Source organism: Capricornis sumatraensis, chromosome 22 (assembly GCF_032405125.1).
Source record: "Capricornis sumatraensis isolate serow.1 chromosome 22, serow.2, whole genome shotgun sequence".
NCBI classification, from domain to species: Eukaryota; Metazoa; Chordata; class Mammalia; order Artiodactyla; family Bovidae; genus Capricornis; species Capricornis sumatraensis.
Genome location: NC_091090.1, coordinates 1673809 through 1696097, shown reverse-complemented (window position 1 = coordinate 1696097; position 22289 = coordinate 1673809).

Below are 22289 nucleotides of genomic sequence, written 5' to 3'. Positions count from 1 at the left end.
TTGCAGCAAGGGTGTGAAAGACCCTTTCGAAGTTCCAGAGGTTAGGTGTCATTAGTCTCCAGACGCCTCATCGGAAATAGGCCTCATCTCGCCTGGAAGGGAGAACTTCCTGGATTTTCTCGAGTTGCGGCAGGTGTTCTCGAGTTACGACGGGGACCTCAGGGACCCGCCCTGGTGGCCTCAGGAGAGGCCAGTCCCCATGCGAGTTGCTAGGGGGCCTCTCGGGATTCCTCTCCCGTCGATACCGGGGCCAAAAACCTTGTGTGGAGTCAGGGCCGGAACCGAGGATTCCTCTCAGGGGCTGACATGGATCTTTGGGTACTTCTAGAGTCTCCCCAGGGGAGTCAGGCCTCGTCTCGAGTGGGGGCATGCACGTGCACTTTCCTTCCAGGCTGTAGCAGCAATGTCACGCTTCCCGTCGCGTGGATCAAAGGATCTGTGGTTTTCCCTCGAGGCTTTCCCACAGGGCTGTCCCACGTGCCACCGTGGTGTGAGTCGATCCTCGGCGTGAAAGATGAGCCAGTGCAGGGCAAAGAGGTTCCTCTGGAATGGACTGAGACATCTGGGGGACTCTTGGAATGGTGGTACGACCATGGAGTTCCTCTCGCCTTTCCTGTTGAGAGTGCCTCCTCTTGAGATGCGACGGGAACGCCGGGAATTCTTTCCCGTTGAAACCAGGGAAAGGATCCCTCATCTCGAGCTACGAGGGGGAAACGGGGCTCCTCTGGATGTGGGCGGGACCATCGTGCTTCCTCTCTAGTGGAGACGGGTATGGCGGTGAACTTCTTGAGTTGCAGCAAGGGTGTGAAAGACCCTTTCGAAGTTCCAGAGGTTAGGTGTCATTAGTCTCCAGAGGCCTCATCGGAAATAGGCCTCATCTCGCCTGGAAGGGAGAACTTCCTGGATTTTCTCGAGTTGCGGCAGGTGTTCTCGAGTTACGACGGGGACCTCAGGGACCCGCCCTGGTGGCCTCAGGAGAGGCCAGTCCCTAGGCGAGTTGCTAGGGGGCCTCTCGGGATTCCTCTGCCGTTGATACCGGGGCCAAAAACCTTGTGTGGAGTCAGGGCCGGAACCGAGGATTCCTCTCAGGGGCTGACATGGATCTTTGGGTACTTCTGGAGTCTCCCCAGGGGAGTCAGGCCTCGTCTCGAGTGGGGGCATGCACGTGCGCTTTCCTTCCAGGCTGTAGCAGCAATGTCGCGCTTCCCGTCGCGTGGATCAAAGGATCTGTGGTTTTCCCTCGAGGCTTTCCCTCGAGGCTTTCCCACAGGGCTGTCCCACGTGCCACCGTGGTGTGAGTCAATCCTGGGCGTGAAAGATGAGCCAGTGCAGGGCAAAGAGGTTCCTCTGGAATGGACTGAGACATCTGGGGGACTCTTGGAATGGTGGTACGACCATGGAGTTCCTCTCGCCTTTCCTGTTGAGAGTGCCTCCTCTTGAGATGCGACGGGAACGCCGGGAATTCTTTCCCGTTTAAAGCAGGGAAAGGATCCCTCATCTCGAGCTACGAGGGGGAAACGGGGCTCCTCTGGATGTGGGCGGGACCATCGTGCTTCCTCTCTAGTGGAGACGGGTATGGTGGTGAACTTCTTGAGTTGCAGCAAGGCTGTGAAAGACCCTTTCGAAGTTCCAGAGGTAAGGTGTCATTAGTCTCCAGACGCCTCATCGGAAATAGGCCTCATTTCGCCTGGAAGGGAGAACTTCCTGGATTTTCTCCAGTTGCGGCAGGTGTTCTCGAGTTACGACGGGGACCTCAGGGACCCGCCCTGGTGGCCTCAGGAGAGGCCAGTCCCTATGCGAGTTGCTAGGGGGCCTCTCGGGATTCCTCTCCCGTCGATACCGGGGCCAAAAACCTTGTATGGAGTCAGGGCCGGAACCGAGGATTCCTCTCAGGGGCTGACATGGATCTTTGGGTACTTCTGGAGTCTCCCCAGGGGAGTCAGGCCTCGTCTCGAGTGGGGGCATGCACGTGCGCTTTCCTTCCAGGCTGTAGCAGCAATGTCACGCTTCCCGTCGCGTGGATCAAATGATGTGTGGTTTTCCCTAGAGGCTTTCCCACAGGGCTGTCCCACGTGCCACCGTGGTGTGAGTCGATCCTCGGTGTGAAAGATGAGCCAGTGCAGGGCAAAGAGGTTCCTCTGGAATGGACTGAGACATCTGGGGGACTCTTGGAATGGTGGTACGACCATGGAGTTCCTCTCGCCTTTCCTGTTGAGAGTGCCTCCTCTTGAGATGCGACGGGAACGCCGGGAATTTTTTGCCGTTGAAAGCAGGAAAGGATCCCTCATCTCGAGCTACGAGGGGGAAACGGGGCTCCTCTGGATGTGGGCGGGACCATCGTGCTTTCTCTCGAGTGGAGACGGGTATGGCGGTGAACTTCTTGAGTTGCAGCAAGGGTGTGAAAGACCCTTTCGAAGTTCCAGAGGTTAGGTGTCATTAGTCTCCAGACGCCTCATCGGAAATAGGCCTCATCTCGCCTGGAAGGGAGAACTTCCTTGATTTTCTCGAGTTGCGGCAGGTGTTCTCGAGTTACGACGGGGACCTCAGGGACCCGCCCTGTTGGCCTCAGGAGAGGCCAGTCCCTATGCGTGTTGCTAGGGGGCCCCTCGGGAATCCTCTCCCGCTGATACCGGGGCCAAAAACCTTGTGTAGAGTCAGGGCCGGAACCGAGGATTCCTCTCAGGGACTGACATGGATCTTTGGGTACTTCTGGAGTCTCGCCAGGGGAAACAGGCCTCGTCTCGTGTGGGGGCATGCACGTGCACTTTCCTTCCAGGCTGTAGCAGCAATGTCACGCTTCCCGTCGCGTGGATCAAAGGATCTGCGGTTTTCCCTCGAGGCTTTCCCTCGAGGCTTTCCCACAGGGCTGTCCCACGTGACACCGTGGTGTGAGTCGATTCTCGGCGTGAAAAATGAGCCAGTGCAGGGCAAAGAGGTTCCTCTGGAATGGACTGAGACATCTGGGGGACTCTTGGAATGGTGGTACGACCATGGAGTTCCTCTCGCCTTTCCTGTTGAGAGTGCCTCCTGTTGAGATGCGACGGGAACGCCGGGAATTCTTTCCCGTTGAAAGCAGGGAAAGGATCCCTCATCTCGAGCTACGAGGGGGAAACGGGGCTCCTCTGGATGTGGGCGGGACCATCGTGCTTCCTCTTGAGTGGACACGGGTATGGCGGTGAACTTCTTGAGTTGCAGCAAGGGTGTGAAAGACCCTTTCGAAGTTCCAGAGGTTAGGTGTCATTAGTCTCCAGACGCCTCATCGGAAATAGGCCTCATCTCGCCTGGAAGGGAGAACTTCCTGGATTTTCTCGATTTGCGGCTGGTGTTCTCGAGTTACGACGGGGACCTCAGGGACCCGCCCTGGTGGCCTCAGGAGAGGCCAGTCCCCATGCGAGTTGTTATGGGGCCTCTCGGGATTCCTCTCCCGTTGATACCGGGGCCAAAAACCTTGTGTGGAGTCAGGGCCGGAACCGAGGATTCCTCTCAGGGGCTGACATGGATCTTTGGGTACTTCTGGAGTCTCCCCAGGGGAGTCAGGCCTCGTCTCGAGTGGGGGCATACGCGTCCGCTTTCCTTCCAGGCTTTAGCAGCAATGTCACGCTTCCCGTCGCTTGGATCAAAGGATCTGTGGTTTTCCCTCGAGGCTTTCCCTCGAGGCTTTCCCACAGGGCTGTCCCACGTGCCACCGTGGTGTGAGTCGATCCTCGGCGTGAAAGATGAGCCAGTGCAGGGCAAAGAGGTTCTTCTGGAATGGACTGAGACATCTGGGGGACTCTTGGAATGGTGGTACGACCATGGAGTTCCTCTCGCCTTTCCTGTTGAGAGTGCCTCCTCTTGAGATGCGACGGGAACGCCGGGAATTTTTTGCCGTTGAAAGCAGGGAAAGGATCCCTCATCTCGAGCTACGAGGGGGAAACGGGGCTCCTCTGGATGTGGGCGGGACCATCGTGCTTCCTCTCGAGTGGAGACGGGTGTGGCGGTGAACTTCTTGAGTTGCAGCAAGGGTGTGAAAGACCCTTTCGAAGTTCCAGAGGTTAGGTGTCATTAGTCTCCAGAGGCCTCATCGGAAATAGGCCTCATCTCGCCTGGAAGGGAGAACTTCCTGGATTTTCTCGAGTTGCGGCAGGTGTTCTCGAGTTACGACGGGGACCTCAGGGACCCGCCCTGGTGGCCTCAGGAGAGGCCAGTCCCCATGCGAGTTGCTAGGGGGCCTCTCGGGATTCCTCTCCCGTCGATACCGGGGCCAAAAAGCTTGTGTGGAGTCAGGGCCGGAACCGAGGATTCCTCTCAGGGTCTGACATGGATCTTTGGGTACTTCTGGAGTCTCCTCAGGGGAGTCAGGCCTCGTCTCGAGTGGGGGCATGCACGTGCACTTTCCTTCCAGGCTGTAGCAGCAATGTCACGCTTCCCGTCGCGTGGATCAATGGATCTGTGGTTTTCCCTCGAGGCTTTCCCACAGGGCTGTCCCACGTGCCACCGTGGTGTGAGTCGATCCTCGGCGTGAAAGATGAGCCAGTGCAGGGCAAAGAGGTTCCTCTGGAATGGACTGAGACATCTGGGGGACTCTTGGAATGGTGGTACGACCATGGAGTTCCTCTCGCCTTTCCTGTTGAGAGTGCCTCCTCTTGAGATGCGACGGGAACGCCGGGAATTCTTTCCCGTTGAAAGCAGGGAAAGGATCTCTCATCTCGAGCTACGAGGGGGAAACGGGGCTCCTCTGGATGTGGGCGGGACCATCGTGCTTCCTCTCTAGTGGAGACGGGCATGGCGGTGAACTTCTTGAGTTGCAGCAAGGGTGTGAAAGACCCTTTCGAAGTTCCAGAGGTTAGGTGTCATTAGTCTCCAGAGGCCTCATCGGAAATAGGCCTCATCTCGCCTGGAAGGGAGAACTTCCTGGATTTTCTCGATTTGGGGCAGGTGTTCTCGAGTTACGACGGGGACCTCAGGGACCCGCCCTGGTGGCCTCAGGAGAGGCCAGTCACTAGGCGAGTTGCTAGGGGGCCTCTCGGGATTCCTCTCCCGTTGATACCGGGGCCAAAAACCTTGTGTGGAGTCAGGGCCGGAACCGAGGATTCCTCTCAGGGGCTGACATGGATCTTTGGGTACTTCTGGAGTCTCCCCAGGGGAGTCAGGCCTCATGTCGAGTGGGGGCATGCACCTGCGCTTTCCTTCCAGGCTGTAGCAGCAATGTCACGCTTCCCGTCGCGTGGATCAAAGGATCTGTGGTTTTCCCTCGAGGCTTTCCCTCGAGGCTTTCCCACAGGGCTGTCCCACGTGCCACCGTGGTGTGAGTCAATCCTGGGCGTGAAAGATGAGCCAGTGCAGGGCAAAGAGGTTCCTCTGGAATGGACTGAGACATCTGGGGGACTCTTGGAATGGTGGTACGACCATGGAGTTCCTCTCGCCTTTCCTGTTGAGAGTGCCTCCTCTTGAGATGCGACGGGAACGCCGGGAATTCTTTCCCGTTTAAAGCAGGGAAAGGATCCCTCATCTCGAGCTACGAGGGGGAAACGGGGCTCCTCTGGATGTGGGCGGGACCATCGTGCTTCCTCTCTAGTGGAGACGGGTATGGTGGTGAACTTCTTGAGTTGCAGCAAGGCTGTGAAAGACCCTTTCGAAGTTCCAGAGGTAAGGTGTCATTAGTCTCCAGACGCCTCATCGGAAATAGGCCTCATTTCGCCTGGAAGGGAGAACTTCCTGGATTTTCTCGAGTTGCGGCAGGTGTTCTCGAGTTACGACGGGGACCTCAGGGACCCGCCCTGGTGGCCTCAGGAGAGGCCAGTCCCTATGCGAGTTCCTAGGGGGCCTCTCGGGATTCCGCTCCCGTCGATACCGGGGCCAAAAACCTTGTGTGGAGTCAGGGCCGGAACCGAGGATTCCTCTCAGGGGCTGACATGGATCTTTGGGTACTTCTGGAGTCTCCCCAGGGGAGTCAGGCCTCGTCTCGAGTGGGGGCATGCACGTGCACTTTCCTTCCAGGCTGTAGCAGCAATGTCACGCTTCCCGTCGCGTGGATCAAATGATGTGTGGTTTTCCCTCGAGGCTTTCCCACAGGGCTGTCCCACGTGCCACCGTGGTGTGAGTCGATCCTCGGCGTGAAAGATGAGCCAGTGCAGGGCAAAGAGGTTCCTCTGGAATGGACTGAGACATCTGGGGGACTCTTGGAATGGTGGTACGACCATGGAGTTCCTCTCGCCTTTCCAGTTGAGAGTGCCTCTTCTTGAGATGTGACGGGAACGCCGGGAATTCTTTCCCGTTGAAACCAGGGAAAGGATCCCTCATCTCGAGCTACGAGGGGGAAACGGGGCTCCTCTGGATGTGGGCGGGACCATCGTGCTTCCTCTCGAGTGGAGACGGGTATGGCGGTGAACTTCTTGAGTTGCAGCAAGGGTGTGAAAGACCCTTTCGAAGTTCCAGAGGTTTGGTGTCATTAGTCTCCAGAGGCCTCATCGGAAATAGGCCTCATCTCGCCTGGAAGGGAGAACTTCCTGGATTTTCTCGAGTTGCGGCAGGTGTTCTCGAGTTACGACGGGGACCTCAGGGACCCGCCCTGGTGGCCTCAGGAGAGGCCAGTCCCCATGCGAGTTGCTAGGGGGTCTCTCGGGATTCCTCTCCCGTCGATACCGGGGCCAAAAAGCTTGTGTGGAGTCAGGGCCGGAATCGAGGATTCTTCTCAGGGGCTGACATGGATCTTTGGGTACTTCTGGAGTCTCCCCAGGGGAGTCAGGCCTCGTCTCGAGTGGGGGCATGCATGTGCGCTTTCCTTCCAGGCTGTTCCAGCAATGTCATGCTTCCCGTGGCGTGGATCAAAGGATCTGTGGTTTTCCCTCGAGGCTTTCCCTCGAGGCTTTCCCACAGGGCTGTCCCACGTGCCACCGTGTTGTGAGTCGATCCTCGGCGTGAAAGATGAGCCAGTGCAGGGCAAAGAGGTTCCTCTGAAATGGACTGAGACATCTGGGGGACTCTTGGAATGGTGGTACGACCATGGAGTTCCTCTCGCCTTTCCTGTTGAGAGTGCCTCCTCTTGAGATGCGACGGGAACGCCGGGAATTCTTTCCCGTTTAAAGCAGGGAAAGGATCCCTCATCTCGAGCTACGAGGGGGAAACGGGGCTCCTCTGGATGTGGTCGGGACCATCGTGCTTCCTCTCGAGTGGAGACGGGTATGGCGGTGAACTTCTTGAGTTGCACCAAGGGTGTGAAAGACCCTTTCGAAGTTCAAGAGGTTTGGTGTCATTAGTCTCCAGAGGCCTCATCGGAAATAGGCCTCATCTCGCCTGGAAGGGAGAACTTCCTGGATTTTCTCGAGTTGCGGCAGGTGTTCTCGAGTTACGACGGGGACCTCAGGGACCCGCCCTGGTGGCCTCCGGAGAGGCCAGTCCCCATGCGAGTTGCTAGGGGGCCTCTCGGGATTCCTCTCCCGTCGATACCGGGGCCAAAAACCTTGTGTGGAGTCAGGGCTGGAACCGAGGATTCCTCTCAGGGGCTGACATGGATCTCTGGGTACTTCTGGAGTCTCCCCAGTGGAGTCAGACCTCGTCTCGAGTGGGGGCATGCACGTGCGCTTTCCTTCCAGGCTGTAGCAGCAATGTCACGCTTCCCGTCGCGTGGATCAAAGGATCTGTGGTTTTCCCTCGAGGCTTTCCCTCGAGGCTTTCCCACAGGGCTGTCCCACGTGCCACCGTGGTGTGAGTCGATCCTCGGCGTGAAAGATGAGCCAGTGCAGGGCAAAGAGGTTCCTCTGGAATGGACTGAGACATCTGGGGGACTCTTGGAATGGTGGTACGACCATGGAGATCCTCTCGCCTTTCCTGTTGAGAGTGCCTCCTCTTGAGATGCGACGGGAACGCCAGGAATTCTTTCCCGTTGAAAGCAGGGAAAGGATCCCTCATCTCGAGCACCGAGGGGAAAACGGGGCTCCTCTGGATGTGGGCGGGACCATCGTGCTTCCTCTCGAGTGGAGACGGGTATGGCGGAGAACTTCTTGAGTTGCAGCAAGGGTGTGAAAGACCCTTTCAAAGTTCCAGAGGTTAGGTGTCATTAGTCTCCAGACGCCTCATCGGAAATAGGCCTCATCTCGCCTGGAAGGGAGAACTTCCTGGATTTTCTCGAGTTGCGGCAGGTGTTCTTAAGTTACGACGGGGAACTCAGGGACCCGCCCTGGTGGCCTCAGGAGAGGCCAGTCCCCATGCGAGTTGCTAGGGGGCCTCTCGGGATTCCTCTCCCGTCGATACCGGGGCCAAAAACCTTGAGTGGAGTCAGGGCCGGAACCGAGGATTCCTCTCAGGGGCTGACATGGATCTTTGGGTACTTCTGGAGTCTCCCCAGGGGAGTCAGGCCTCGTCTCGAGTGGGGGCATGCACGTGCGCTTTCCTTCCAGGCTGTAGCAGCAATGTCACGCTTCCCGTCACGTGGATCAAAGGATCTGTGATTTTCACTCGAGGCTTTCCCTCGAGGCTTTCCCACAGGGCTGTCCCACGTTCCACCGTGGTGTGAGTCGATCCTCGGCGTGAAAGATGAGCCAGTGCAGGGCAAAGAGGTTCCTCTGGAATGGACTGAGACATCTGGGGGACTCTTGGAATGGTGGTACGACCATGGAGTTCCTCTCGCCTTTCCTGTTGAGAGTGCCTCCTCTTGAGATGTGACGGGAACGCCGGGAATTCTTTCCCGTTGAAAGCAGGGAAAGGATCCCTCATCTCGAGCTACGAGGGGGAAACGGGGCTCCTCTGGATGTGGGCGGGACCATCGTGCTTCCTCTCTAGTGGAGACGGGTATGGCGGTGAACTTCTTGAGTTGCAGCAAGGGTGTGAAAGACCCTTTCGAAGTTCCAGAGGTTAGGTGTCATTAGTCTCCAGAGGCCTCATCGGAAATAGGCCTCAGCTCGCCTGGAAGGGAGAACTTCCTGGATTTTCTCGAGTTGCGGTAGGTGTTCTCGAGTTACGACGAGGACCTCAGGGACCCGCCCTGGTGGCCTCAGGTGAGGCCAGTCCCTAGGCGAGTTGCTAGGGGGCCTCTCGGGATTCCTCTCCCGTTGATACCGGGGCCAAAAAGCTTGTGTGGAGTCAGGGCCGGAACCGAGGATTCCTCTCAGGGGCTGACATGGATCTTTGGGTACTTCTGGAGTCTCCCCAGGGGAGTCAGGCCTCGTCTCGAGTGGGGGCATGCACGTGCGCTTTCCTTCCAGGCTGTAGCAGCAATGTCACGCTTCCCGTCACGTGGATCAAAGGATCTGTGGTTTTCCCTCGAGGCTTTCCCTCGAGGCTTTCCCACAGGGCTGTCCCACGTGCCACCGTGGTGTGAGTCAATCCTGGGCGTGAAAGATGAGCCAGTGCAGGGCAAAGAGGTTCCTCTGGAATGGACTGAGACATCTGGGGGACTCTTGGAATGGTGGTTCGACCATGGAGTTCCTCTCGCCTTTCCTGTTGAGAGTGCCTCCTCTTGAGATGCGACGGGAACGCCGGGAATTCTTTCCCGTTTAAAGCAGGGAAAGGATCCCTCATCTCGAGCTACGAGGGGGAAACGGGGCTCCTCTGGATGTGGGCGGGACCATCGTGCTTCCTCTCTAGTGGAGACGGGTATGGTGGTGAACTTCTTGAGTTGCAGCAAGGCTGTGAAAGACCCTTTCGAAGTTCCAGAGGTAAGGTGTCATTAGTCTCCAGACGCCTCATCGGAAATAGGCCTCATTTCGCCTGGAAGGGAGAACTTCCTGGATTTTCTCGAGTTGCGGCAGGTGTTCTCGAGTTACGACGGGGACCTCAGGGACCCGCCCTGGTGGCCTCAGGAGAGGCCAGTCCCTATGCGAGTTGCTAGGGGGCCTCTCGGGATTCCTCTCCCGTCGATACCGGGGCCAAAAACCTTGTGTGGAGTCAGGGCCGGAACCGAGGATTCCTCTCAGGGGCTGACATGGATCTTTGGGTACTTCTGGAGTCTCCCCAGGGGAGTCAGGCCTCGTCTCGAGTGGGGGCATGCACGTGCACTTTCCTTCCAGGCTGTAGCAGCAATGTCACGCTTCCCGTCGCGTGGATCAAATGATGTGTGGTTTTCCCTCGAGGCTTTCCCACAGGGCTGTCCCACGTGCCACCGTGGTGTGAGTCGATCCTCGGCGTGAAAGATGAGCCAGTGCAGGGCAAAGAGGTTCCTCTGGAATGGACTGAGACATCTGGGGGACTCTTGGAATGGTGGTACGACCATGGAGTTCCTCTCGCCTTTCCTGTTGAGAGTGCCTCCTCTTGAGATGCGACGGGAACGCCGGGAATTTTTTGCCGTTGAAAGCAGGGAAAGGATCCCTCATCTCGAGCTACGAGGGGGAAACGGGGCTCCTCTGGATGTGGGCGGGACCATCGTGCTTTCTCTCGAGTGGAGACGGGTATGGCGGTGAACTTCTTGAGTTGCAGCAAGGGTGTGAAAGACCCTTTCGAAGTTCCAGAGGTTAGGTGTCATTAGTCTCCAGACGCCTCATCGGAAATAGGCCTCATCTCGCCTGGAAGGGAGAACTTCCTTGATTTTCTCGAGTTGCGGCAGGTGTTCTCGAGTTACGACGGGGACCTCAGGGACCCGCCCTGTTGGCCTCAGGAGAGGCCAGTCCCTATGCGTGTTGCTAGGGGGCCCCTCGGGATTCCTCTCCCGTCGATACCGGGGCCAAAAACCTTGTGTGGAGTCAGGGCCGGAACCGAGGATTCCTCTCAGGGACTGATATGGATCTTTGGGTACTTCTGGAGTCTCGCCAGGGGAGACAGGCCTCGTCTCGTGTGGGGGCATGCACGTGCACTTTCCTTCCAGGCTGTAGCAGCAATGTCACGCTTCCCGTCGCGTGGATCAAAGGATCTGCGGTTTTCGCTCGAGGCTTTCCCTCGAGGCTTTCCCACAGGGCTGTCCCACGTGACACCGTGGTGTGAGTCGATTCTCGGCGTGAAAAATGAGCCAGTGCAGGGCAAAGAGGTTCCTCTGGAATGGACTGAGACATCTGGGGGACTCTTGGAATGGTGGTACGACCATGGAGTTCCTCTCGCCTTTCCTGTTGAGAGTGCCTCCTCTTGAGATGCGACGGGAACGCCGGGAATTCTTTCCCGTTGAAAGCAGGGAAAGGATCCCTCATCTCGAGCTACGAGGGGGAAACGGGGCTCCTCTGGATGTGGACTGGACCATCGTGCTTCCTCTCGAGTGGAGACGGGTATGGCGGTGAACTTCTTGAGTTGCAGCAAGGGTGTGAAAGACCCTTTCGAAGTTCCAGAGGTTAGGTGTCATTAGTCTCCAGACGCCTCATCGGAAATAGGCCTCATCTCGCCTGGAAGGGAGAACTTCCTGGATTTTCTCGAGTTGCGGCAGGTGTTCTCGAGTTACGACGGGGACCTCAGGGACCGGCCCTGGTGGCCTCAGGAGAGGCCAGTCCCCATGCGAGGTGCTAGGGGGCCTCTCGGGATTCCTCTCCCGTCGATACCGGGGCCAAAAAGCTTGTGTGGAGTCAGGGCCGGAACCGAGGATTCCTCTCAGGGGCTGACATGGATCTTTGGGTACTTCTGGAGTCTCCCCAGGGGAGTCAGGCCTCGTCTCGAGTGGGGGCATGCACGAGCGCTTTCCTTCCAGGCTGTAGCAGCAATGTCACGCTTCCCGTCGCGTGGATCAAAGGATCTGTGGTTTTCCCTCGAGGCTTTCCCTGGAGGCTTTCCCACAGGGCTGTCCCACGTGCCACCGTGGTGTGAGTCGATCCTCGGCGTGAAAGATGAGCCAGTGCAGGGCAAAGAGGTTCCTCTGGAATGGACTGAGACATCTGGGGGACTCTTGGAATGGTGGTACGACCATGGAGTTCCTCTCGCCTTTCCTGTTGAGAGTGCCTCCTCTTGAGATGCGACGGGAACGCCGGGAATTCTTTCCCGTTGAAAGCAGGGAAAGGATCCCTCATCTCGAGCTACGAGGGGGAAACGGGGCTCCTCTGGATGTGGGCGGGACCATCGTGCTTCCTCTCGAGTGGAGACGGGTATGGCGGTGAACTTCTTGAGTTGCAGCAAGGGTGTGAAAGACCCTTTCGAATTTCCAGAGGTTTGGTGTCAATAGTCTCCAGAGGCCTCATCGGAAATAGGCCTCATCTCGCCTGGAAGGGAGAACTACCTGGATTTTCTCGAGTTCCGGCAGGTGTTCTCGAGTTACGACGGGGACCTCAGGGACCCGCCCTGGTGGCCTCAGGAGAGGCCAGTTCCCATGCGAGTTGCTAAGGGGTCTCTCGGGATTCCTCTCCCGTCTATACCGGGGCCAAAAAGCTTGTGTGGAGTCAGGGCCGGAACCGAGGATTCTTCTCAGGGGCTGACATGGATCTTTGGGTACTTCTGGAGTCTCCCCAGGGGAGTCAGGCCTCGTCTCGAGTGGGGGCATGCATGTGGGCTTTCCTTCCAGGCTGTAGCAGCAATGTCACGCTTCCCGTCGCGTGGATCAAAGGATCTGTGGTTTTCCCTCGAGGCTTTCCCTCGAGGCTTTCCCACAGGGCTGTCCCACGTGCCACCGTGTTGTGAGTCGATCCTCGGCGTGAAAGATGAGCCAGTGCAGGGCAAAGAGGTTCCTCTGAAATGGACTGAGACATCTGGGGGACTCTTGGAATGGTGGTACGACCATGGAGTTCCTCTCGCCTTTCCTGTTGAGAGTGCCTCCTCTTGAGATGCGACGGGAACGCCGGGAATTCTTTCCCGTTGAAAGCAGGGAAAGGATCCCTCATCTCGAGCTACGAGGGGGAAACGGGGCTCCTCTGGATGTGGGCGGGACCATCGTGCTTCCTCTCTAGTGGAGACGGGTATGGCGGTGAACTTCTTGAGTTGCACCAAGGGTGTGAAAGACCCTTTCGAAGTTCCAGAGGTTTGGTGTCATTAGTCTCCAGAGGCCTCATCGGAAATAGGCCTCATCTCGCCTGAAAGGGAGAACTTCCTGGATTTTCTCGAGTTGCGGCAGGTGTTCTCGAGTTACGACGGGGACCTCAGGGACCCGCCCTGGTGGCCTCAGGAGAGGCCAGTCCCCATGCGAGTTGCTAGGGGGCCTCTCGGGATTCCTCTCCCGTCGATACCGGGGCCAAAAACCTTGTGTGGAGTCAGGGCCGGAACCGAGGATTCCTCTCAGAGGCTGACATGGATCTTTGGGTACTTCTGGAGTCTCCCCAGTGGAGTCAGACCTCGTCTCGAGTGGGGGCATGCACGTGCGCTTTCCTTCCAGGCTGTAGTAGCAATGTCACGCTTCCCGTCGCGTGGATCAAAGGATCTGTGGTTTTCCCTCGAGGCTTTCCCTCGAGGCTTTCCCACAGGGCTGTCCCACCTGCCACCGTGGTGTGAGTCGATCCTCGGCGTGAAAGATGAGCCAGTGCAGGGCAAAGAGGTTCCTCTGGAATGGACTGAGACATCTGGGGGACTCTTGGAATGGTGGTACGACCATGGAGATCCTCTCGCCTTTCCTGTTGAGAGTGCCTCCTCTTGAGATGCGACGGGAACGCCGGGAATTCTTTCCGTTGAAAGCAGGGAAAGGATCCCTCATCTCGAGCACCGAGGGGAAAACGGGGCTCCTCTGGATGTGGGCGGGACCATCGTGCTTCCTCTCGAGTGGAGACGGGTATGGCGGAGAACTTCTTGAGTTGCAGCAAGGGTGTGAAAGACCCTTTCAAAGTTCCAGAGGTTAGGTGTCATTAGTCTCCAGACGCCTCATCGGAAATAGGCCTCATCTCGCCTGGAAGGGAGAACTTCCTGGATTTTCTCGAGTTGCGGCAGGTGTTCTTAAGTTACGACGGGGAACTCAGGGACCCGCCCTGGTGGCCTCAGGAGAGGCCAGTCCCCATGCGAGTTGCTAGGGGGCCTCTCGGGATTCCTCTCCCGTCGATACCGGGGCCAAAAACCTTGAGTGGAGTCAGGGCCGGAACCGAGGATTCCTCTCAGGGGCTGACATGGATCTTTGGGTACTTCTGGAGTCTCCCCAGGGGAGTCAGGCCTCGTCTCGAGTGGGGGCATGCACGTGCGCTTTCCATCCAGGCTGTAGCAGCAATGTCACGCTTCCCATCACGTGGATCAAAGGATCTGTGGTTTTCCCTCGAGGCTTTCCCTCGAGGCTTTCCCACAGGGCTATCCCACGTGCCACCGTGGCGTGAGTCGATCCTCGGCGTGAAAGATGAGCCAGTGCAGGGCAAAGAGTTTCCTCTGGAATGGACTGAGACATCTGGGGGACTCTTGGAATGGTGGTACGACCATGGAGTTCCTCTCGCCTTTCCTGTTGAGAGTGCCTCCTCTTGATATGCGACGGGAACACCGGGAATTCTTTCCCGTTGAAAGCAGGGAAAGGATCCCTCATCTCGAGCTACGAGGGGGAAACGGGGCTCCTCTGGATGTGGTCGGGACCATCGTGCTTCCTCTCGAGTGGAGACGGGTATGGCGGTGAACTTCTTGAGTTGCAGCAAGGGTGTGAAAGACCCTTTCGAAGTTCCAGAGGTTAGGTGTCATTAGTCTCCAGACGCCTCATCGGAAATAAGCCTCATCTCGCCTGGAAGGGAGAACTTCCTGGATTTTCTCGAGTTGTGGCAGGTGTTCTCGAGTAACGACGGGGACCTCAGGGACCGGCCCTGGTGGCCTCAGGAGAGGCCAGTCCCCATGCGAGGTGCTAGGGGGCCTCTCGGGATTCCTCTCCCGTCGATACCGGGGCCAAAAAGCTTGTGTGGAGTCAGGGCCGGAACCGAGGATTCCTCTCAGGGGCTGACATGGATCTTTGGGTACTTCTGGAGTCTCCCCAGGGGAGTCAGGCCTCGTCTCGAGTGGGGGCATGCACGAGCGCTTTCCTTCCAGGCTGTAGCAGCAATGTCACGCTTCCCGTCGCGTGGATCAAAGGATCTGTGGTTTTCCCTCGAGGCTTTCCCTGGAGGCTTTCCCACAGGGCTGTCCCACGTGCCACCGTGGTGTGAGTCGATCCTCGGCGTGAAAGATGAGCCAGTGCAGGGCAAAGAGGTTCCTCTGGAATGGACTGAGACATCTGGGGGACTCTTGGAATGGTGGTACGACCATGGAGTTCCTCTCGCCTTTCCTGTTGAGAGTGCCTCCTCTTGAGATGCGACGGGAACGCCGGGAATTCTTTCCCGTTGAAAGCAGGGAAAGGATCCCTCATCTCGAGCTACGAGGGGGAAACGGGGCTCCTCTGGATGTGGGCGGGACCATCGTGCTTCCTCTCGAGTGGAGACGGGTATGGCGGTGAACTTCTTGAGTTGCAGCAAGGGTGTGAAAGACCCTTTCGAATTTCCAGAGGTTTGGTGTCAATAGTCTCCAGAGGCCTCATCGGAAATAGGCCTCATCTCGCCTGGAAGGGAGAACTACCTGGATTTTCTCGAGTTCCGGCAGGTGTTCTCGAGTTACGACGGGGACCTCAGGGACCCGCCCTGGTGGCCTCAGGAGAGGCCAGTTCCCATGCGAGTTGCTAAGGGGTCTCTCGGGATTCCTCTCCCGTCTATACCGGGGCCAAAAAGCTTGTGTGGAGTCAGGGCCGGAACCGAGGATTCTTCTCAGGGGCTGACATGGATCTTTGGGTACTTCTGGAGTCTCCCCAGGGGAGTCAGGCCTCGTCTCGAGTGGGGGCATGCATGTGGGCTTTCCTTCCAGGCTGTAGCAGCAATGTCACGCTTCCCGTCGCGTGGATCAAAGGATCTGTGGTTTTCCCTCGAGGCTTTCCCTCGAGGCTTTCCCACAGGGCTGTCCCACGTGCCACCGTGGTGTGAGTCGATCCTCGGCGTGAAAGATGAGCCAGTGCAGGGCAAAGAGGTTCCTCTGAAATGGACTGAGACATCTGGGGGACTCTTGGAATGGTGGTACGACCATGGAGTTCCTCTCGCCTTTCCTGTTGAGAGTGCCTCCTCTTGAGATGCGACGGGAACGCCGGGAATTCTTTCCCGTTGAAAGCAGGGAAAGGATCCCTCATCTCGAGCTACGAGGGGGAAACGGGGCTCCTCTGGATGTGGGCGGGACCATCGTGCTTCCTCTCGAGTGGAGACGGGTATGGCGGTGAACTTCTTGAGTTGCACCAAGGGTGTGAAAGACCCTTTCGAAGTTCCAGAGGTTTGGTGTCATTAGTCTCCAGAGGCCTCATCGGAAATAGGCCTCATCTCGCCTGGAAGGGAGAACTTCCTGGATTTTCTCGAGTTGCGGCAGGTGTTCTCGAGTTACGACGGGGACCTCAGGGACCCGCCCTGGTGGCCTCAGGAGAGGCCAGTCCCCATGCGAGTTGCTAGGGGGCCTCTCGGGATTCCTCTCCCGTCGATACCGGGGCCAAAAACCTTGTGTGGAGTCAGGGCCGGAACCGAGGATTCCTCTCAGAGGCTGACATGGATCTTTGGGTACTTCTGGAGTCTCCCCAGTGGAGTCAGACCTCGTCTCGAGTGGGGGCATGCACGTGCGCTTTCCTTCCAGGCTGTAGTAGCAATGTCACGCTTCCCGTCGCGTGGATCAAAGGATCTGTGGTTTTCCCTCGAGGCTTTCCCTCGAGGCTTTCCCACAGGGCTGTCCCACCTGCCACCGTGGTGTGAGTCGATCCTCGGCGTGAAAGATGAGCCAGTGCAGGGCAAAGAGGTTCCTCTGGAATGGACTGAGACATCTGGGGGACTCTTGGAATGGTGGTACGACCATGGAGATCCTCTCGCCTTTCCTGTTGAGAGTGCCTCCTCTTGAGATGCGACGGGAACGCCGGGAATTCTTTCCGTTGAAAGCAGGGAAAGGATCCCTCATCTCGAGCACCGAGGGGAAAACGGGGCTCCTCTGGATGTGGGCGGGACCATCGTGCTTCCTCTCGAGTGGAGACGGGTATGGCGGAGAACTTCTTGAGTTGCAGCAAGGGTGTGAAAGACCCTTTCAAAGTTCCAGAGGTTAGGTGTCATTAGTCTCCAGACGCCTCATCGGAAATAGGCCTCATCTCGCCTGGAAGGGAGAACTTCCTGGATTTTCTCGAGTTGCGGCAGGTGTTCTTAAGTTACGACGGGGAACTCAGGGACCCGCCCTGGTGGCCTCAGGAGAGGCCAGTCCCCATGCGAGTTGCTAGGGGGCCTCTCGGGATTCCTCTCCCGTCGATACCGGGGCCAAAAACCTTGAGTGGAGTCAGGGCCGGAACCGAGGATTCCTCTCAGGGGCTGACATGGATCTTTGGGTACTTCTGGAGTCTCCCCAGGGGAGTCAGGCCTCGTCTCGAGTGGGGGCATGCACGTGCGCTTTCCATCCAGGCTGTAGCAGCAATGTCACGCTTCCCATCACGTGGATCAAAGGATCTGTGGTTTTCCCTCGAGGCTTTCCCTCGAGGCTTTCCCACAGGGCTATCCCACGTGCCACCGTGGCGTGAGTCGATCCTCGGCGTGAAAGATGAGCCAGTGCAGGGCAAAGAGTTTCCTCTGGAATGGACTGAGACATCTGGGGGACTCTTGGAATGGTGGTACGACCATGGAGTTCCTCTCGCCTTTCCTGTTGAGAGTGCCTCCTCTTGATATGCGACGGGAACACCGGGAATTCTTTCCCGTTGAAAGCAGGGAAAGGATCCCTCATCTCGAGCTACGAGGGGGAAACGGGGCTCCTCTGGATGTGGTCGGGACCATCGTGCTTCCTCTCGAGTGGAGACGGGTATGGCGGTGAACTTCTTGAGTTGCAGCAAGGGTGTGAAAGACCCTTTCGAAGTTCCAGAGGTTAGGTGTCATTAGTCTCCAGACGCCTCATCGGAAATATGCCTCATCTCGCCTGGAAGGGAGAACTTCCTGGATTTTCTCGAGTTGCGGCAGGTGTTCTCGAGTTACGACGGGGACCTCAGGGACCCGCCCTGGTGGCCTCAGGAGAGGCCAGTCCCCATGCGAGTTGCTATGGGGCCTCTCGGGATTCCTCTCCCGTCGATACCGGGGCCAAAATCCTTGTGTGGAGTCAGTGCCGGAACCGAGGATTCCTCTCAGGGGCTGACATGGATCTTTGGGTACTTCTGGAGTCTCCCCAGGGGAGTCAGGCCTCGTCTCGAGTGGGGGCATGCACGTGCACTTTCCTTCCAGGCTGTAGCAGCAATGTCACGCTTCCCGTCGCGTTGATCAAAGGATCTGTGGTTTTCCCTCGAGGCTTTCCCACAGGGCTGTCCCACGTGCCACCGTGGTGTGAGTCGATCCTCGGCGTGAAAGATGAGCCAGTGCAGGGCAAAGAGGTTCCTCTGGAATGGACTGAGACATCTGGGGGACTCTTGGAATGGTGGTACGACCATGGAGTTCCTCTCGCCTTTCCTGTTGAGAGTGCCTCCTCTTGAGATGCGACGGGAACGCCGGGAATTCTTTCCCGTTGAAAGCAGGGAAAGGATCCCTCATCTCGAGCTACGAGGGGGAAACGGGGCTCCTCTGGATGTGGGCGGGACCATCGTGCTTCCTCTCGAGTGGAGACGGGTATGGCGGTGAACTTCTTGAGTTGCAGCAAGGGTGTGAAAGACCATTTCGAAGTTCCAGAGGTTAGGTGTCATTAGTCTCCAGAGGCCTCATCGGAAATAGGCCTCATCTCGCTTGGAAGGGAGAACTTCCTGGATTTTCTCGAGTTGCGGCAGGTGTTCTCGCGTTACGACGGGGACCTCAGGGACTCGCCCTGGTGGCCTCAGGAGAGGCCAGTCCCTAGGCGAGTTGCTAGGGGGCCTCTCGGGATTCCTCTCCCGTTGATACCGGGGCCAAAAACCTTGTGTGGAGTCAGGGCCGGAACCGAGGATTCCTCTCAGGGGCTGACATGGATCTTTGGGTACTTCTGGAGTCTCCCCAGGGGAGTCAGGCCTCGTCTCGAGTGGGGGCATGCACGTGCACTTTCCTTCCAGGCTGTAGCAGCAATGTCACGCTTCCCGTAGCGTGGATCAAAGGATCTGTGGTTTTCCCTCGAGGCTTTCCCTCGAGGCTTTCCCACAGGGCTGTCCCACGTGCCACCGTGGTGTGAGTCAATCCTGGGCGTGAAAGATGAGCCAGTGCAGGGCAAAGAGGTTCCTCTGGAATGGACTGAGACATCTGGGGGACTCTTGGAATGGTGGTACGACCATGGAGTTCCTCTCGCCTTTCCTGTTGAGAGTGCCTCCTCTTGATATGCGACGGGAACGCCGGGAATTCTTTCCCGTTGAAAGCAGGGAAAGGATCCCTCATCTCGAGCTACGAGGGGGAAACGGGGCTCCTCTGGATGTGGGCGGGACCATCGTGCTTCCTCTCTAGTGGAGACGGGTATGGTGGTGAACTTCTTGAGTTGCAGCAAGGCTGTGAAAGACCCTTTCGAAGTTCCAGAGGTAAGGTGTAATTAGTCTCCAGACGCCTCATCGGAAATAGGCCTCATCTCGCCTGGAAGGGAGAACTTCCTGGATTTTCTCGAGTTGCGGCAGGTGTTCTCGCGTTACGACGGGGACCTCAGGGACCCGCCCTGGTGGCCTCAGGAGAGGCCAGTCCCTATGCGAGTTGCTAGGGGGCCTCTCGGGATTCCTCTCCCGTCGATACCGGTGCCAAAAACCTTGTGTGGAGTCAGGGCCGGAACCGAGGATTCCTCTCAGGGGCTGACATGGATCTTTGGGTACTTCTGGAGTCTCCCCAGGGGAGTCAGGCCTCGTCTCGAGTGGGGGCATGCACGTGCACTTTCCTTCTAGGCTGTAGCAGCAATGTCACGCTTCCCGTCGCGTGGATCAAATGATGTGTGGTTTTCCCTCGAGGCTTTCCCACAGGGCTGTCCCACGTGCCACCGTGGTGTGAGTCGATCCTCGGTGTGAAAGATGAGCCAGTGCAGGGCAAAGAGGTTCCTCTGGAATGGACTGAGACATCTGGGGGACTCTTGGAATGGTGGTACGACCATGGAGTTCCTCTCGCCTTTCCTGTTGAGAGTGCCTCCTCTTGAGATGCGACGGGAACGCCGGGAATTTTTTGCCGTTGAAAGCAGGGAAAGGATCCCTCATCTCGAGCTACGAGGGGAAACGGGGCTCCTCTGGATGTGGGCGGGACCATCGTGCTTTCTCTCGAGTGGAGACGGGTATGGCGGTGAACTTCTTGAGTTGCAGCAAGGGTGTGAAAGACCCTTTCGAAGTTCCAGAGGTTAGGTGTCATTAGTCTCCAGACGCCTCATCGGAAATAGGCCTCATCTCGCCTGGAAGGGAGAACTTCCTTGATTTTCTCGAGTTGCGGCAGGTGTTCTCGAGTTACGACGGGGACCTCAGGGACCCGCCCTGTTGGCCTCAGGAGAGGCCAGTCCCTATGCGTGTTGCTAGGGGGCCCCTCGGGATTTCTCTCCCGTCGATACCGGGGCCAAAAACCTTGTGTGGAGTCAGGGCCGGAACCGAGGATTCCTCTCAGGGACTGATATGGATCTTTGGGTACTTCTGGAGTCTCGCCAGGGGAGACAGGTCTCGTCTCGTGTGGGGGCATGCACGTGCACTTTCCTTCCAGGCTGTAGCAGCAATGTCACGCTTCCCGTCGCGTGGATCAAAGGATCTGCGGTTTTCCCTCGAGGCTTTCCCTCGAGGCTTTCCCACAGGGCTGTCCCACGTGGCACCGTGGTGTGAGTCGATTCTCGGCGTGAAAAATGAGCCAGTGCAGGGCAAAGAGGTTCCTCTGGAATGGACTGAGACATCTGGGGGACTCTTGGAATGGTGGTACGACCATGGAGTTCCTCTCACCTTTCCTGTTGAGAGTGCCTCCTCTTGAGATGCGACGGGAACGCCGGGAATTCTTTCCCGTTGAAAGCAGGGAAAGGATCCCTCATCTCGAGCTACGAGGGGGAAACGGGGCTCCTCTGGATGTGGGCGTGACCATCGTGCTTCCTCTCGAGTGGAGACGGGTATGGCGGTGAACTTCTTGAGTTGCAGCAAGGGTGTGAAAGACCCTTTCGAAGTTCCAGAGGTTAGGTGTCATTAGTCTCCAGAGGCCTCATCGGAAATAGGCCTCATCTCGCCTGGAAGGGAGAACTTCCTGGATTTTCTCGAGTTGCGGCAGGTGTTCTCGAGTTACGACGGGGACCTCAGGGACCCGCCCTGGTGGCCTCAGGAAAGGCCAGTCCCTAGGCGAGTTGCTAGGGGGCCTCTCGGGATTCCTCTCCCGTTGATACCGGGGCCAAAAACCTTGTGTTGAGTCAGGGCCGGAACCAAGGATTCCTCTCAGGGGCTGACATGGATCTTTGGGTACTTCTGGAGTCTCCCCAGGGGAGTCAGGCCTCGTCTCGAGTGGGGGCATGCACGTGCGCTTTCCTTCCAGGCTGTAGCAGCAATGTCACGCTTCCCGTCGCGTGGATCAAAGGATCTGTGGTTTTCCCTCGAGGCTTTCCCTCGAGGCTTTCCCACAGGGCTGTCCCACGTGCCACCGTGGCGTGAGTCGATCCTCGGCGTGAAAGATGAGCCAGTGCAGGGCAAAGAGGTTCCTCTGGAATGGACTGAGACATCTGGGGGACTCTTGGAATGGTGGTACGACCATGGAGTTCCTCTCGCCTTTCCTGTTGAGAGTGCCTCCTCTTGAGATGCGACGGGAACGCCGGGAATTCTTTCCCGTTGAAAGCAGGGAAAGGATCCCTCATCTCGAGCTACGAGGGGGAAACGGGGCTCCTCTGGATGTGGGCGGGACCATCGTGCTTCCTCTCGAGTGGAGACGGGTATGGCGGTGAACTTCTTGAGTTGCAGCAAGGGTGTGAAAGACCCTTTCGAAGTTACAGAGGTTTGGTGTCAATAGTCTCCAGAGGCCTCATCGGAAATAGGCCTCATCTCGCCTGGAAGGGAGAACTTCCTGGATTTTCTCGAGTTGCGGCAGGTGTTCTCGAGTTACGACGGGGACCTCAGGGACCCGCCCTGGTGGCCTCAGGAGAGGCCAGTCCCCATGCGAGTTGCTAGGGGGTCTCTCGGGATTCCTCTCCCGTCGATACCGGGGCCAAAAAGCTTGTGTGGAGTCAGGGCCGGAACCGAGGATTCTTCTCAGGGGCTGACATGGATCTTTGGGTACTTCTGGAGTCTCCCCAGGGGAGTCAGGCCTCGTCTCGAGTGGGGGCATGCATGTTCGCTTTCCTTCCAGGCTGTAGCAGCAATGTCACGCTTCCCTTCGCGTGGATCAAAGGATCTGTGGTTTTCCCTCGAGGCTTTCCCTCGAGGCTTTCCCACAGGGCTGTCCCACGTTCCACCGTGGTGTGAGTCGATCCTCGGCGTGAAAGATGAGCCAGTGCAGGGCAAAGAGGTTCCTCTGGAATGGACTGAGACATCTGGGGGACTCTTGGAATGGTGGTACGACCATGGAGTTCCTCTCGCCTTTCCTGTTGAGAGTGCCTCCTCTTGAGATGCGACGGGAACGCCGGGAATACTT